This window comes from Megalopta genalis, chromosome 19 (genome assembly GCF_051020955.1).
Source record: "Megalopta genalis isolate 19385.01 chromosome 19, iyMegGena1_principal, whole genome shotgun sequence".
NCBI classification, from domain to species: domain Eukaryota; kingdom Metazoa; phylum Arthropoda; class Insecta; order Hymenoptera; family Halictidae; genus Megalopta; species Megalopta genalis.
The window spans coordinates 1,517,894-1,536,744 of record NC_135031.1 but is presented as its reverse complement, the minus strand read 5'-3'; the positions used below and the strand labels follow the sequence as shown (position 1 = coordinate 1,536,744).

At 36.4% G+C, this 18,851-nt stretch overlaps 1 protein-coding gene across 1 annotated transcript in view; it reads right to left on the bottom strand.

Moving 5' to 3' along the window:
* Nucleotides 1-18,851, bottom strand: part of MESR6 (misexpression suppressor of ras 6) — a 657,659-nt gene that overhangs the window by 156,316 nt on the left and 482,492 nt on the right. The window lies entirely within an intron of this gene.

Here is an 18,851-nt window from a genome sequence, read left to right as displayed (position 1 = left end):
ATATTATTTACTGTAGTTTTGCTTTACCTTCGGTTGTGAATAAATTACAAAATAAGAATAGACCGGGAACATAAAAATAGATCACGAATCCCTGTGCATCCCTTAAAAAGTGAATGCATTGTTACTAAAACAGTTAAGAAATCAAATTTTACTTCAGCTTCAGAAATATTTAAAAAATAATGATTTAAAAGTTAAGTGACCTATATGCGACAGACAACAGTGCTTGACGGCAATCACATGCAGAAGACAAGGCGTTTAAATTGTAGAAATATGATAAATACAATAGCAATCGGTACAAGTGGTAAAAACGGACGAATTCGCCCGAAAATCTCGAAACCACCCACGTTCCCGATCATGTTCGCAGAAAGGGCTCCGTGGAAAGCATGTGCGCCCTTATCGGGGAAAAAATAACGCCCAATCAGGAGCGTAGAACGTGTGCAGCTCACCCCAGCCCGGGGATGCGTGTGTCTATGGAATTCGGAGCGGTCGCCATGACAACCCCATGCCTTTCTTCGAAAGATGTCCATAGGAGGCTGCTCCACCCCCGCTTTCCCCTCTCCCTCTTTCTCACTCTTTCTCTTCTTCTCGGCTGTTCGTCTAACACGTTACAAGATTTACATGTGTCTTTTTTTGTGCGCGTGTCGGTGGCCCGCCTTTTAACAATGATTTCGCGTTTAACGAGATGCAAACGAATCGCGGCGGAATAAATTTGCCATTGTGACGCAACCTGACGTCTTTGGACCGTCCTCGACTAGCAACGGTTGATTAACCTCGGTGTGACTGTTCGTCGGGACGCCTCTCACCCCTGATCGATGTGCGATAAATTTCATTTTTACATAATTGTAACACCGTTCTTCGTCGGAAGCCATTTTCACGAAAATGTCTATTGTCAGCAAAATTCGCCCCATGTGTAAATATTTTCATTTCGCACGATAGCAATTTTAATTGAGATTTTCGTGTGCAATTGTCGCAATACGTATTTCGTTGCCGTATAAAAATGGCTTCCTAGAATACTAGGAAGACAGAAAGTAGCTAGATGCTAATTCGATGTTTAAATGAAATGCTGAAGCCAAGATAAATCTTGTAAACGTGCTCGTAGGAACGGAAGTTTCTTTAAATAACGATAACAAGAGAGATAACAAAATATTGATAACTGGCATTACGACTGAAAAGAATACCCGTATCACTTTACATATCTATCAGCGAGAAGGTTCATAAATATAAATCAGTAAAGTAAGGATAACATGTCGTCGAGTTTATGGTAATTTCCTTACTTCCACGAAAATTGTACTTCAATGTTCCTACGATGCGTATGCGATTTAAAATTGCATCCCTTTGCGTTGCATTCGGTACAGTATTTATTCTCACACCACTTTTTATGGTAAAACCTTGCCGATTGTCTGAAACTAAATAATGATCGAACATGTATTCGTCGGTGGATGAAATTTTCTACTAAACAATTTCGGTTTACGCACTATTAAATTATAACAATATTATATTATATAAATCAGATCATAAACGAATCGAATCTTAAAGCTCCCTCAATTTATTACACGGGTTTCGCACAATTGAGACGTATATGCTTACATTGGTGTAACAAATAATAGTATTTTTGAAAAATATACAATTTTAACAGTTTCGCATGAAGTGATCGTTCGTTTTCATAGTGTTCATTCTATCACGTTGTAATGAGTTCTGATGAGTTCGCGATTTATCGCGTTTGCTGCAAGTTTCTTTTTGTGATTGCATGTGAACGAATTTGGGGAATAGTTTTCGCATGTTCTAATCGGTTTGTATGTCTGTCCAAGAATCGTGTTAAGTGCACAAGTAAGAAACTGTTCTCGACGAAGTGTTTTCTGTCCACAAGTTAATAAATCTGAATTTTTAACACATTAACTGCCGCGTTTGTCACATATGGCTGACACTAACTTTTAACTATGTTTTGAAATTCATTTTTATTGCGTTACATTGAATAAGACTGTATGTCTCCAGGATGTTCAGAATATAAAAGAGTCAAACTAATATCTCCTATGGTAAATCTAAATTATCTAATTTAGTTTTCGTTAATTAAATTTGCCGTATCATTAATTAACCCTTTGCCGTTCTCATTTAAAGGACAAGTGCTGGGACAGGATGACTACAAGAAGAAATCTTAACAAATAAATTATACGAGAGTCATCGTTAAAATTATCTTTTTATCCGAATAAATTTTTGCATCACAATAGCAGTTTCAACCGCAGAACGCAATACAAATTCCAATACAGTAATTTCTCCTGGAAACGCCAAATTTTGGGTTGCTGTGAATTTCCCTGTGCTAGTCCTACGTCTACGTAATTTATTGCTACGTCGATGCTATGGGTCGACGGAGTCGGTTAAGCGTGTGATGCCGCACGCGACGCGAATTCTCAGAATTGGGTGTGAGTCAATTAAGAAAAACCGCGGAGCTACAAGTATTAGGTACTAGGTACGTGACCGTCGAATCGTAACAAAAAATTAGGGATAAAAACATTATATTCTCGTTTTTATTCTAGCATTACTATGTGTTTATATTAATGTACACCGGCATGCTGACCGCTGCCCTTTTTTGCCTATTGCTCCGAGTTTCTATAAAAACGAGTCGCGACTTAGTATTTTCAGATCTGCCGTTGTTAATTCCGACCTCTGTACATTTCTGGGAGAAATCACTGTATATCAATTCGAATGAATCAAGAGCATTTTGGAGCGTTGAAACCGGCAGCAGAATTTAAATTCCGAGCGCCTTGTAGTGTTAAGTACGCTAAAGGCTAAATGATTTTGATATTGTGGTAATTTTGTGGGAGGGTTTATGCTTGTCATTTAACGTGTTAAGAGCGCTCTGTCGATGGATTCGCTCGCCGAGGCCGCGAAGAGTAGGTGTCGACTGGCCCAAATTATCCCAGCTGTGATCAATCTCACAGTCGGCCTGCTTGACATCGATCGGGCGCCTTAAAAATAATTTCCTGATAAATGAATAAATAACCAAGCTCGAGTCTCAGGCGAAACGATAGATCAAAGCGTAGTTGTCGAAAGGCAATGCTTCAGGGGTGATAAGAGCCGATTCCTCGGTTCTAGGGGCGATTTGACGGACCGGGGGTTGGTAGCGCTGTCGGTCCATTTCGCATCCTGTCACCGAGCGAATTCCGCGAACGCCGAAGACGAGAGCCGGGGCAAGGAGTACCCGCGTGTGTTTGGCCCGGAAGTCCATTCATAAATCTGGCTGTTTTCGAGTCTCCTCGGTGAAATATGATAATAGATGTGCGAGCGATGGAGGGCTGTCTGCTGAAGAAGCTAAATCCCAGCTAGAAAGAGAGAGAGAGAGAGAGAGAGAGAGAGAGAGAGAGAGAGAGAGAGAGAGAGCGGATAGTCCGCGGGGCTAACCTCCGCGAACACTTACAGTCCTCTCTCCATTGTGGTCTCGCGTGCCGACAGCAGCTGAGAGTAACCGGCACCGTTCCCCACCCCTCTCTGTCTCAACCCCTCCGCGCACCGCACATTTCTCCCTCCTCTTTTTTTCTCTGCAATGTGGATTCTCGAGCGTGAGTTTTCCTGGGAAAGTTTGCAGATTACTCATGCGGATGCCACGGCGCATCGCGTCGGATAGCGAACTCGTTGAATAAATATGTTTCGCGGTTTCCTACGGCTTCACTTCTTGCCGCGCCACTTTTTCACCCCACTTCCGGGCTGGCTTGCTGTCGATACCACACGGCTTACGATACGTATCGAATTAAAATTAACTGACGAGTAACCGAGCAGGACAATTGTTTTTAACTATTTTACTATATTTTGTTATATTATATTTTTAAATGTTTTCATCATATGGGTTGCATAAATACTGTATTGTTGGTTGTGATAGCAAAGTAACTCCTTTGTTCCTTTATCGAGGTGTAAAACTCGTAAGAAGAAATAGAATTTATTTGTAGATATATCATCTACATTAGCGGGGCGTCACCTAACCTTAAATTCCACACGAACTACAATACTTTTTAAATAGGTATTGTATAACGCGTCGAAGGGACTACATAATCTAATAAGTAATTATTTGTTAGATTGCTTTTTCAACGAGACATCAAGCTCGACAGAAAAGTTGGAATAAAATAGTTAGAATATTGTTTCTACAGGAGGTTACTATCCTAATCTCATATTACTTGCGAACTATTACTAATATGAAACACTTCTTCCATCAAAAGTTGTAGAGTATGAAAGAAACTAAATAATCTGGTAATTAGTTTCTTACCAGTAGCTCTTATTATCGAGTTGCAAGGTTTAAAAGAAAAGATAAAACGAAGTTGTAAACATAGCAAGTATACAGGGGGTGAGTAACCTAATCTTAAATTACTCGCAAACTATTACTAATATGAAAAACTTCTACCGACAAAAATCGTAGAGTATGAAAGAAGCTAAATAATCTGGTAATTAGTTTTTTAATAATCTGCCATACTATTAATGTACGAGGAAGAAATGAAGGAATAAAATTGACAGCGAATAACCGAGAGTTGCGGCAGTAAATCAACAGAGGAAGGCTGGCCCGGGCTTTCGAACAATATTCTTTTCGAGGGTAAGAGTGACAGAGATAAAGAGGGAAAGTGGCGGCGGTAAGCATTTTCCGCGGCGCCGGTGGTTAAGAGGGCTCGCTCAAGGGATGATAAGATGCGATGCGAGTTTTTATTAATACTCTACCTCATCTGCCAGTTACTCCTTCCACCGCGGGTCCCTAAAGTCTTAAAGAGATTACGGAACAAATGGCGAGGAGGGAAGAAGACGGCCACGAAGGAGCAAGAAAGATGCATCCGGAATTTCCGCACCCCTGTTCGCAGCAGAGTGGCAAGTAGGATGGTATACCTGGTCTAACTGACGCTCATGACCTGCCTCAACTTGACCCAAGCTTTGCTTAACGCAGCGCTGCTTTAAATGGGACCAGTGTTGGCAACGGAAATGTTAATGTAATTAGAATTATTATTATTATTATTAAAACTATACTACTTATTTTATCTTATTTATGTAATACTTATAATAATAAGTAATACATAAATACTGTATTGTTGGTTGTGATAGCAAAGTAACTCCTTTGTTCCTTTATCGAGGTGTAAAACTCGTAAGAAGAAATAGAATTTATTTGTAGATATATTATCATCTACATTAGCGGGGCGTCACCTAATACTTATAATAATAAGTAATACATAAATAAGATTCGGAATGTGAGGAAAATGTTTATTGTTGACTAGTAGCAGTATAGTTTTAATAATTTTTTATTAAAAATTATTGAAAATGGTTAAAAACGATTCAATTGTTAAAGTATTAAATTATTAAATTAAAATGTCTATATGTTTGCATTTTATAGACAAGAAATGACGACAACAAATCAATTTATGCGATGTGCACAATCATTTAAGCACGAATGTTCGACGTCTCCGTTATAATGTATGCTGGAGTTAACAAATTTGTTCAATCATTTCGTATGAAAGAATATTTATATTTTCAACAATATATATTTCAAAGGAAGAAATTGAAACCGATCATTTCGATCGGCTCGATGGGGTTAGTGTTTATACTTTATCTCTCTCTAGCCATAATTTCTTAATATATAGATTTTTTAAAAACAAAGATCAACAGTGGAGACTTTTTCAAAAATTTGTTCGAAAACTACTATTCACAATATCGACAAAATTATACCATAACCTACTAAATTATAATATCTATAATATCTACATTATACCATAACTTATCAAATTATTTAGATTACTATAATGTAATAAGTTCCTTCGAAATTATTATTTCAAATAAAATTATGCAGCTTCTCTTACAATGTCGGAAAGTTTATTAGTAGGAATGAATCTTGTCAATTTTTTCTGCATCGTTCAAGGATTACGGAGTTAGTTGAATCAGTTTTTAAAGGCAGTTCCGTCCCGGTCCCTTTAACCTGTACACAGTGGCACAATTTAAGCGCCGACCTTGCGCTTGATAATAGTTTATGAAGCGAGGCCATGCTCTCTATGCAGAACGACAGCTCGTAGTTTGTTCGCGAGAGAAAGAGGGAGAGCTGTAGAGCGGGGGTGGGTTTATGTCCCGGAATTAATTAACCTAGAGCCCCTCCGACGGAAGCCATTCCACCCTCTCATTCTCTCGCCCTGAAAGCGGCGAGCGTGCCAGCCATTTTGTCCACGACTCTCGCTCTCGAAATTCGATTACCCACTTTCACCACCCCGCGCGAACTACCCCCACACTTTTGTTCCGCAACCCGCCCTCCATGCTTCTCTCTTTCTCTCTCTCTCTCACTCTCTCTCCCTACTATTCGGCTGTTTCGCTCACTCCTGCCACCCCTTTTGGCACTGTCATCGTCCACGCCGTATCACCCACCCTCTACAACTTAAACCACCACCCACTTCCGGCCAGAACTTTCTCTCGAGAGGCGGCCGACCGTTGAAGTCAACGGGCACGCGAATTCCATTCACGTTCCCGGCTGGCTTCGAATTAGTCACTGCTAATTAGTCACCGAGCTTGACCCTCGGGCTATCTTGATATTTCATTTGTACAGGGTGAGTTGCCTAACGTTCGCACCTCGAATATCTTTGTTGTTTTTAACCCCTTGCCATACCATTTTCTTCATAGTTGCAATGATTAGAAGTTTTTCGATTGTAATCATTTTTAGGAAGAAAAAAGACAATTTATATTTATTGTATATGCCTGCATTTAGTTGAATGCTTAAATATCGATGACAAGAGAACAGAATTTTATTTCGACTTTAAAGAACGGAATAATATGCATACTTAACAGGTTTTTCCTAGAAATCTCTATCGCGTGTCAGACTCGTCAAAGTATGAACTTTTAATGGGTGATTCTCGCGTAACAGCGCTAAATTAAAGTTTCATTTCAATTTTTTTTCATAAACAGTACAAAGGTCGATCGTATCTCCTCTCCTCAAATTGCCAATATTTGTTTACAAGCTGAGGGACAATTGGAGAGAATTTAGTGTATTACTGATTATGTAAACGAAAATATCTTTTCTATGAATGAATCATAGTATCTATAGATTAATTGAATTTGAAAACAATGATTTAATTTAGATTCAAATCGAGGATTAACATCTTCCTACAGTTATAAATTACAAAATTGATGTGGGCGTTTTACACTAAAAAACAATGCTGCTCTTCAATTGTTTTCATTGTTCTATGTTTCATCTGCTCATTTTTCTCATAAATGCATAATGATGCTGCCTAATTATTACACAATAAAAAACAGAATGAAGAGAAGATTTCCGTTACCAATTAGAAGAATACTTGTAAAAATCTACGAACGTTAGTGATGGTAATTAACAAGGAATACAATTCATTAAATATCTATGTTATGAATTTCTTTTAAACTGATATATATATATATATATATATATATATATATATATATATATATATATAATTCTATTCTATGTATATGATATACATATACTTTGTTTGACTAAAATAAGTGAATATTATTTTCCTTATGGGAAATTACAAACAACGAGGAAGTTTTAATCGCTGTTGCTATAAAATAAACCATAAAACGGGACGCTAATTATTTCTTTTGTTTCCACACGTTTAGCATGCGTCATGACAGCATAAAGATGCACAGCCTATTAACGACAGATCATTAGTAATTTCGATCGCGGCAGAATCTAAGATCGTCCGCCAAGCAGAAAAATTCTGCTACATTACAGTTCGCAGCGAGACCGAGGCTATTTCCCATGTAAATGTATACGGACATTCATCAGAGCCCCATTGTAAGTTTCCCCGCGCGGCACACGCGAGAAAGTATTCCGCCGCGCCGACTTGGTTCGCTTATTGCTTATCACGGTATCCTTGAAAGCATCGCTGCACCACGCACGATCGCTGTAGGGCTGTTTGCCTGCCTCCGCCTATGATTGAATGCGTAATTTACGATGTTTTCGCGGTGAAGTTGACGATACTTGCCGATAAATCGCTGCGCCGGTGAAATATCGCGAGCGCCCGGTTCGCCGAAAGTCGGATAAGAATGTGCTCCCTTCTTCCCGCATAATTTTGTCTTGGCGCCAGGAAAAAATAAATAATCCTTTTCGAGCTTAAAAGTTTGCTCGAGAGTAGTTCATCTTAGGGAATTGATGGAAAATGCGGTATTTTGCTGTTTAATATTTTAACACGTTAAGTGCCGAAAATCAAAGCTAAAAATTTCCAAAAAAGCTAAGTAACTGAAAAGTTAAAATTGATCATAATGGACGGTATTTTCACTCTTTCGTATCCTAATCGTTCTAGTAAAATTCAGTTCGTTCGAATAGATTATAATGAGAGCAAATTTCGAAAAACAGGCACGCTAAATCAACAAACAATAGTTTTTAACCAACAGGTTATTTTTTTGGTACTCATGAAATCTGTAATAAATTAACACAAGGGAAGGATAACGGTTAACGTTGATGAAATTGTGAAAATTCTTTCCTTATAAAATGATGAAACAAATTTAATAATTCAATTATAGATTATAATTAAAATGGCATAAAAGGTCTAAATAAATTCAGCGTTTAGATTCTTATATAACATGACACGTGTTAGTCACTTCTAGTGCTCCGCAGATTTGTGTTATAAACAATCGGATCCTCGTCTAGTTTCAAAAACAAATATTTCTTTCGAAGAAACGATACGGTTAGTACTTATTTAAACCGAAGAAGCGTCAATCGATGCAGTTATGGAAAAACTTGTAATATTGTTAACCATTTACGATACTCTATTAGTTTAAAATAACACATTCGTTATTTAAAGTCTGGTACCAGTCCGGTTTCCGTCCACCAAAAAATGTCTGTATTGTTTGTTCCCGGTTTTCTCAAATCCGATCATATTATAAATATCCCAAATCTGTCGCAAACATTTCGTTCGAACTTGAAAAAATTCGACTGCAGAGGATTAATTAAGTGAACCATGGTGCGATTTGATGGTGCCATAAACTCTGTACTGGATCTATATAAATCGGTAGCGGATATTTATTTTAAAAAACGAAGCTGAATGCTAATTGTTGGTTTTCTGCATACAAAACGATTCCGAATGCAGGAAATCCAGCAAGGCTTTCATGGTAGCGAGCTTTCGATCGTAACCGAAACGCCGGATCACGCGGGATCGGCTAGCAGAGGCAGGTGTTCGGCAAATGATACGCAGATGGTTGCAGACGATCGTAATCGGTCGAGTCGAAATTGATAAAAGATAGAGGGAACATTTAATTAGTGCGTTCGGACGCGTTACGCGCGCGATTGCCTCACGACAACGCGGGATCGAAATAATTATAGCCAGCACCCGCGGCTCCTCGCTAGTGAAATGACTCTTCGATTTATTGCTTCCGTGCTCGATGCTAATCGGGGATTGTATATTTGGAGAAACTGGTCGTAAACCAATTACCGATTAATCGTCTGCGACAGTGCCGATGGTGTCTTTATCGTTTCATCGATAACATATATTCCACTGTCTCCTGAACACACTTCGAAACCACTGTAAATTATTTAATTGCATCTTATACAGAATTCTTTAGCTTCGCGGATGTGCAGCTTTCCATTTCTCTTAATTTATTAGCTCGTTCATGAAATTTTTAAACCACTTTTATGAGCTAACCTTTTTAAGCGACTTTTATAAGTTGAATTTAGTTAGCACATTTCATTAGCTGAAATTTGTGCTATGCAACGGACGAAAGAAAATAAATTTTGGTAGCAAGTTTGATGTTACTTAATTGCATTAATTTCTAGATCGTTTTAGTTTCTTGGATAAGGAATTTTGTCACAATTTTTTAAATTAATTTTATCGGAGCTAATTTCTACATTTTGGAACGATGTAAAAAAAAGATAAATTGTAATAACTACCTCAACCTACTTAATTGTATTTTATTGATCCTGTAGCTATATTTTTCACTTTTTCTCTGTCACAAGTTTGCAAATTTTTAAAAAATTGAATTTTATAGTTTTTACTGCTGCATAGGAAAATAAATTCTCGGAATAACTTGTTTTTGAATTGGTCCAAATGACTTGAATTCTTTTAACAAGTCAAAAGAATGTTTTTTAGGTTGCAATTGGTTGGGCTGATAAAACAATTAAAAAATTATGCTTTTTTCATCTTTTTTTGTCTGACTTTGTATTAATGAATACGGAATTGAATGTGAAATGAATTGTCACCAGAAGAATAAAATTAACAAGTAATTTAATATGCTTGAAAATGAAATATCGAGTTCGAATAAAGAAAACGACGTTCTAGAATGTACAAATCATATTATCGAAAAATTGGGTCTTAGTATTATTACTTTTTGAGTGCCAGTTGTTCGAAAACTGAGCTGGACCTGAGTGACCCAGCATGACGTATGCCTTCATTTACTTTCATTACTAGACTTTGATAACAGAAAAATCAAATATTGCTTCGATTTAGAAGAAAATCCTGTGCAGGTGTGTTTACATCGAAAGAAAATGCTGAACATTTGCTACGAAATGATTCCATTTTCACGTGGTCCGTGAAGGGGCGATTCCCTTGTTACAGCATTCAAGAAGCGAAAGAACGTCTGAAAGAAAAATCGTAGCGCCTCCGACCGATCGTTGCCGGAACGATCATTGTATCTCGGCGGTCTCCTTTCGTCTTGTCACTTAAAATTTGTTTTGCCGGCAACTCCGTAGGGTCCGTGGCAACGGCAGAATGGAAGAGAGTTCGATTCCATATGCAAATGCGCCGCTCTCACGACATTTCGCGCGTGGAGGACCCCCGGCGCGGCGGCCGCCTCGGGAATTTGAAAAGCCACCACCTGAGAACGTGTCAATCGGCCGACATAATTCGATTTGAATAATGAACGAACGTCCCCTATGCAAATTTCGTCCATTATAGAGGGACCTTGTAACGGTCCTCGGGCGACGTTATTTCACGCGACGAACCCGTCACCTTCCTTGAGAACCGCGGCCCAGCTTTTCAACCCCTTTTGATAATAAATCCCTGTTAACCTCTTAGCTGCGTGCGATTTGTATACTAGTCGCGAACAAGTGGCAATTTTCTATGCTACTGCGCGAATCAAATTATCACCGTTCACTATTCAGAACAACAGAATTTCCTTAGTGCCATTAAAAAAAAATTAACACCTCTGCAATTCCTTTTAACTGATATTTATCAACGGTATACGTTGTTAATTACCTGGATATCGATGCGACGTTAATCCTTTAAATAAATAAAGAATAAAGATAAAACATATTTGTTCATTTAGGACATTTTAGAATTTCTTCCTATTAACCCTCATCTGTTCCCTATTTTTTTCAACCTTCTCCCTCATATTGATACAATGACAGAAAATCAATGTTATGGAAAAATTAATATTTAACTTTGCAAATCCCTGCTTTGAAAATGAAAACTGATGTTGGATTAATTTGTATATATTTCAAGAAAACAAATTGTAATTAAAAAAGCAGATCTGTTATAGAATCGAACTTATTCGAACAGCATCCTTAAAGCTTCAATATTAACCCTTTGCACGTGAAGAATGTAAATGTAATGAAAGAATAAATGTTGAATGAAAGAATAAATGATGAAACAATACCATAGCTATCAACGGTTTTGTTACTTTCCCTAAAAGAGGACATCCGAGTGTGATGGATTAATTAAAGCCTTCTTTTTAATTTTGCAGAGAATTGCGAACCATCATTAAAAAATAACTACTTTGAAGAACCTCGTCAAAACAATATCACCTTAAATCCCAGAAAATATATTTAAAGTACTTTTTAGAAGCGGTAATCTTGTCGGAAGCAATCATGATTTGTTTTCTAATTACAATACAATTCTTACTTTCAGAATCGTGTTTACCTCACGTCGTTAACAACGGCATAAAGAAACGTGTGCAAACTTCATTATGCGAAACGAAGCGCGCTGCTTTTATCTGAGGCATTCAATGGGATCAGCTCGCCATTTTTTCCCCGAAAGAAAAAGTTGTAAGATGCTGTCGACGAGTCTGTGGAGGAGCATGTGACTAACAATTGTTTACCTATTGTCTAGCTTCCACGAACCATTAGCATGATGTTAATTAGTGTCGAGGCACGGTCAGCGCGAGGCGCACGCACTTATCTGATATTGATCTTTCGACCGTGATATCATTGTTCGCCGAGGATTACATATTCAATGGCGTCAAGAAACAATTATAACTGTTATCCGCGCGAAGCCTGTTTATAGCGATCTCCATATAATAGCGTGTTCGCGAGCGTGGAAAGTTAAAGCCAGCGTGCTATAATAATTTCCATTAACCAGCGTCGAATTGTAAATGTCAGTAAATGCTGGATAACCGTATCTAAATTAGATGCGTTATTCGAGAGCTCGTATTTTTGCTAATTTCTGGCTTCAATGTTTTTCTATACTGAATAGTTTTTGTCTCTGCAACTCGACCGGGGTTTTCCGCTCCTCGACTGCTATTATGGCAGCGGACTGGGTGGACCGTTTGCGTTCACCGCCCGCACGCATACGTTTAGGTTAACAATCCGACAGGAATTAAAAGCGAGCCGGAGAGCAGATACGTTGACACGTGCATACATTAGCAGCCGAACATCTGTCGGTGGGTAAAACATGATGGACGGCCCTAATAGGGTCAGTACAATGGCGGAACGCCACCTTGAGAACTTACAAGGGAACATGTCTACACGAACCGATTTTGATGAAATTTACGCGAGATGTAGTTCTTCGAAAAATATTCAACACGTGTTTCTTTTTGTCAACTGTCATCGATATTGCTGGGGTGAAAAACAACCCTTCAAATTGGGGAACAAAAACACGTATCTTGAGGCACCTTGGAAACTACTTTTTAACAGAAATTGTATTCTTTTTCACTGACAATCTTAATTTTAAATTATTCAATTTCACTTTAGATCTTCGTTTTTGAAAGATTTCTGAAGTTAACCGTTCGCACTCGAAGCCATTATTACTCTAAATCCAATATAGTTTTTCTAATATACTGTATTTCTATTTCCAACAACTTATTGTTCGTGCATTTTATGCATACGAAAATATACAATAGTTTCACTTTCAACAGTTTTTTAATATAATCAGATTTCCTAATGTAAAAATTGATTTTAGACAATAACAATTTTAGTGATGTCACAGTGCCACCAATATTTTTCGAGTGCAATTTTCCCATAACATTGACTTTCTCTCTGCAATTGTGCCAATTTCACATTAAAGAACTAATTCACAGTTCGGAAATTGAGGGTCAAAATAGGAGGAGGATCCTGTACATATTTAAACCTTTGCACTCGGATGCCCCCTCTCAGAGGACATAACTCCTGATAATTGTGGTAGTTTTAAAATTAACAATGTTTGTTTCATACAGTCTGTATTACTACAATATTTTATTGTACAAAATTTTGTTCAACCTCGTACGCTATAAAAACGAGTTAGACTCGTGGCGAAGATTTCGTACATAATATACTATGTATATTTATTTCTTCTAAATCGAAACAAAGCCTGATTTCTCTGTTATTAAAATCTAGAAATGAAAATAAACGGAAACGTACAAGAAAAAAAAATTGTCTCCTTCTATTAGGGAAATTGTTAATGATGTCAGACAATGACGAAGATGATGAACGTTCTATCATTTAATATTTTCTTTAAAGCGTTACTTACTGCTTCGAGAATAGATACGTTCGAGTAGACATTTTCTTCTTTCTTTAATCGCATCAGTGAGTTGAAAATAATACACAGATGTCCCGAAAATTCCTTTAATATTTTTATTATATTAAAATTCACCTACCAATTTCTGTCAGAAATGCATCAAATCTGCGGTCTACTTATGACATTCAAGAATATTCTTCGAGTGTAAAGAATTAACATCAGAACTTCACATGGAAATGACAAATATCCTCAAGACGCTTACTTAATGAATAATTTCCCATGAAAGAAAAGTAGAAGATTTTAATAAATGTAGAACAAAAGATTCGAAATCGTTCATTTAGGCCCGTCTACTGGTTCAAGGGTCGATGATTACTTGATAAGAGAAAGTGTGATACATTCAAAGTTGAATTTCGGGATCTGATACTTTTTTTCGAAAAACAGATCTTCGAACGAAGATCCCAAGACCCAGTTGAATTCGTTCCCAGACGAGGGCCAAAATCCTTGAATTTACTGCTTCGATCTTGCCGGTCCTTTGCCGAATCCCCTGGTAAACGAGATTCGATGAGACCGTGTACCAATGAGATCGATAGTCTCCCCCTACAGATGGTACTGTCTTCCACGCCTGTAAGCATGCAACTGGAACTACACCTCTGTGCGGAGATCGGTTCCCCTGAAAGGATGCTACCATCTCCTTCCGCCGATGTGATGCAATCATTCTGCAGGCGCAGTCGTGTAATTGTATCTCGAGGGACCAAATCTAGTCTTGAAATTACAGAAAATGTTTACACGATGTACTTCATTGAAAAGGATTTCTAAATGTTCATCGGTATAACCGCATCGCTTAGTAGCAGTTCTTTCTTCAGAATCAAACTTAATGACCGATAGTTAGAAAGAAATTGCAAATTGTAGCATAATTTGTAAACAATTGAAACGCGTAAAAATTAGGTAAAAATAGTATTCCTGTATTCCTGAAACCTAATAGAAAAAAATATTTCGAATCACTATTGTCATTTCTCAAAAATAAAATTTAATGATGAATAGTGTAAACTAATGTAAAACATTGAGATAAAATGAAAATGTTGTTGTATTCCTAAAAACATTATTACAACAAATATCTTGGTATAGCCTAGTTGCAGTTACCATTTCTCTGCAGTATAATTATCAAGAAACAAAAACGATTACTAAAATCTTGTTAGAAATATTCTCTGAACGTTTATTAACGTAACTAGATAGACCATCCTGCAATTATCAGTAACCACTGACAGTCGAAGATAATATGCAAATTGTTACACGATCTTCAAGCAATGTGAGCCATTTTAAAGATCCGAGAAAAATTGAAGACGGCATTCCTGAATTTATAACTAATACCATATCGCAAAGAATTTCAATCATTGAGTTTCTAGATACTTATCAATATAAATGCATAGACCAACTGCAGTCACAGTTATTTTTACAATAAAATGATCGATACCCAGAAATGAATTGTAAATTGCTGCCTAGTTGCAATTCCGACTTCCTTAAAATAGCATTCAATGGACTGCAGTTCAATATGAAATACAAATTGCTGTATCAATCTTCGAGCAGAGAAACCTGTATTTATCGATTAACTATAGTCATTGACACCGGGACTGTCGAGCCCTAAAAGCGACTAATGTAATTTTGTAATAATGACAAGGGACTTACTAAAACTTCATACGATTTCTATTATAATATGTGCTCGAACGAAGAAGTTTATCGAACAATTTCTCGTAGAATCATTTCACAATTCCAGTAAGTCTAAAAGTTACTATACGATAATTGTAATTATAACAATTAACACTAGATCACCATCATCACTTAACACCAGTCGAAATAACTAATTTCTGATTTATTCCTTTATAATTGCTGAAATTATAAAAATCTTTCTGCGAGAAATGTTTTTGTACACACACACGTCTTTACCGAAGCACATATTATAATAAAACTCGTACAAAATTCGAGTAAATCCAACCTTGTTATTGTTACAAAACAATATACATTCGTAACGTTTTGCACTCGGTAATCCTACTGTTAACAGCAGTTAATACCAATTCCGTACCTCAAATTTCACTGCAGTTTGTAATGTATAATGTTTCGCTGTAATGTTTAAAACTACGCATCTTGTAGCATGGATCATGCTTCTAAGCAAGACAAACATGTTAAAATATCGAAACTACAATTTTGTGTCCCCGGACATATTAAAATGAATTAAAAGTCGCATAACGACATCTGTTTTACTTATAGCGAACAGATTTACTATTCGTAACAATTATTACTTAATTATTCCATAACTAGGATTTCAATGTGCACATCCTTATATCGTTAAAATGTTGACACTGAATCTAGCCAGCATTAGAAAAGGCTAAAGTGTATTCCTTTGTAAGAATGACAAAACTGAATTCATTTAGACTTTTCGTCATTTTTATAATATATGCTTGAATTATGAAATTTGTACAATTGCCTCCTGTGAAAGAGACTTTATAATGTCAACAATTTCAATTCTTTACACTCGGATGTCCCGCTGAGGGGACGTAACAAATCTGTTGATAATTATGACATTTTCAAAATTAAAAATTGTTGCCTTGTATCCCAATGTTATTTCATTTTACATGCTATTTGACGCTCTCTGTTTTAACACTTAAAACCAAATGTTCTAGTGGACAAATTGTAAAGGTCCTATTAATCTTATGATATTGAGAATACGAATTACACTAACAGCAGCTAGTTTTGTCAATGGTTATTTATGGTCCATGTCATAAAAATAGGAAGCATATCGTTTATTCAGAATTTTAACGATTTTTATCAGAAGAATATCCAACGAAACAAATTTATCGAATCAATTTCCCATAAATGTATCTTTATAATTTCAATCAGCGTAAATAAAAGAAATTTGGTACACACGTCAATTTGACGTGTTCCTCAAAGTTAGTCTTAAATACAAAAAAAAGACAAACATTTTATTTGAAGCGTTGGTTACTATTTTGCGAATAAATACGTTCCAGTTGTTAGTTGATCTAAATAGGCTTCAGATATAAAGGCATAAAGACAATGAGACTTAAAAATCGGTTCGAGAAATCGGTGCAAAGCTCGATTCGCCTCGACGCTGCTTGAACGTTGGATCGTAGGCTCCGTTGACGTTAACTCGCCGGGAAAACAACAAAAGGAGGAAGATTTTGTTTAAAAGGAGTCCGCTGGAGGTTTCTTTTTGCGGCGTAGGATAGAGGAGCAGCGAGAGCACGAAGAAGAGCCATCCAGTCGGATATCGACGGGGCAGATGAACTACCAATAACTCAATGTGCGCTTATAAACTGATCAGACTTCCAACCCACTCTCCTCCCCCACCTTCCATCTCCGTACAATCCTCGAGACCTTCGACTCGACCCCGTTCCAATAGCTCGAAGTTCCTCTTATGCCCTCCATGACGACGACGACGACGACGACGACGAAGACGACGACGACGAAGACGACGACGACGACGACGACGACGACGACGACGACATATTACTTGAGACTCCTTCGGCAGAGAGTGAAATGCAAGCGAATTTACCGCACGATTTAACATCCCCTCCGACCTACGGGCACGAATCCGCCTTCTCCCACATATTCGTTGCGTAAGGGGGTGGGTGGAGGATCGAGAAAAAATCGGAACTCGTAACCGGGGGTTAACCGAGTTTCCTCCGTCCAAAATTCGACTCTGCGATCTTCGGTTGTCTTATGCAACGAATAAAACATATATAGGCACACTCAGTCCTTATTGTTTCATTATCACTTTGACTGTCGATCAGATTTGAAAAGTAATTTGTACACTAAGCTATTACACTATAATCTATTACAATAGAATCTACTATAATATTGTAATAGATCTATGGATAATGATCTATAGATGCCGTGCCGACAATCTCAAAATTTTCATAAAATAATGCATTTCTATTAATCGAATCGATATTGAAAATTTAAGATGCATGACATCAATTACTTTCACAACATTTTCATATTTTGAGTAGATTATATTATGGCAGATTTATTATAATAAATTATATTATAATTATAATATAATAATATAATAATATAATATAATATAATATAATATAATATAATATAATATAATATAATATAATATAATATAATATAATATAATATAATATAATATAATATAATATAATATAATATAATATAATATAATATAATATAATATAATATAATATAATATAATATAATTATAATATAATTTAATTTCATTACGATATAATCTATTATTTTATAATGTGTTGTAATACAATCTACTATAATATTATAGTATAAAATATGACCTACTAAAAATTTCAAAATTCATTAGGTTCTGTATTGTTGTAAAAACAATTATAATATGTGCTATAAGAGTAGCATGTTGATACAATATAGATACATTTGCAAATACTTTATTTCATATATAAAGAATAGGCTGCTATAAAAACGATAATTGTTTGTCGTTAAAATGTATTGTGCAAGAAACGAAAGTCTTGTAATAAACACGGCATTGGCACACCGCCGATTTGCATGATAATTGCATACGCAAAGTGTCACGTTCTAAAAAGGGGCAACATAAATCCGTTTATTTTTAAGCGACAATCTTACTGGCATCTTATTAGATGGAGCGTATCTCGAATGAAGAAATATACAAATATCATTTTGCACACATATAATATAATTTATTACCGCTCGTAATCGTACGCAAGTTATTATATCGATTTTAATATGCTACGGCAATGTAACATTGAAGATATCGGATTTGTTACTTCACAAATGAATTATAGTGATAGCGTATCGAGTCCAACCAACTATGATGCGATAAAAGACCGGTAGTAATCTGCTATCGAAGCGATGATTTCTCGGTGTATTACTCTTTTAATGACATATGCAAATAAAAAATATACATATTTAACTAGTTAGTTGTTGCAGTCTCTTTGAAAAGTGTGCAAGTTACTGTAATTGTACTTTAAATATTTTATTTTATTCATATTTTGTTTAAATACAATACTTTTATAAAATATATAATTTAATAATGAATATTAAAATATATTAGACAATGACTGAAATGCTCTTTCTTAATTTTGCTCTTGCATGGAATGATGAAAAAATTAAACAAAATCTCGTTATTTAACTCTTATATCTGAGCCTATATAACAAATGTTTAAAAAATATCTTTCCTAGATCTCGATAACTCATGTGCATGCT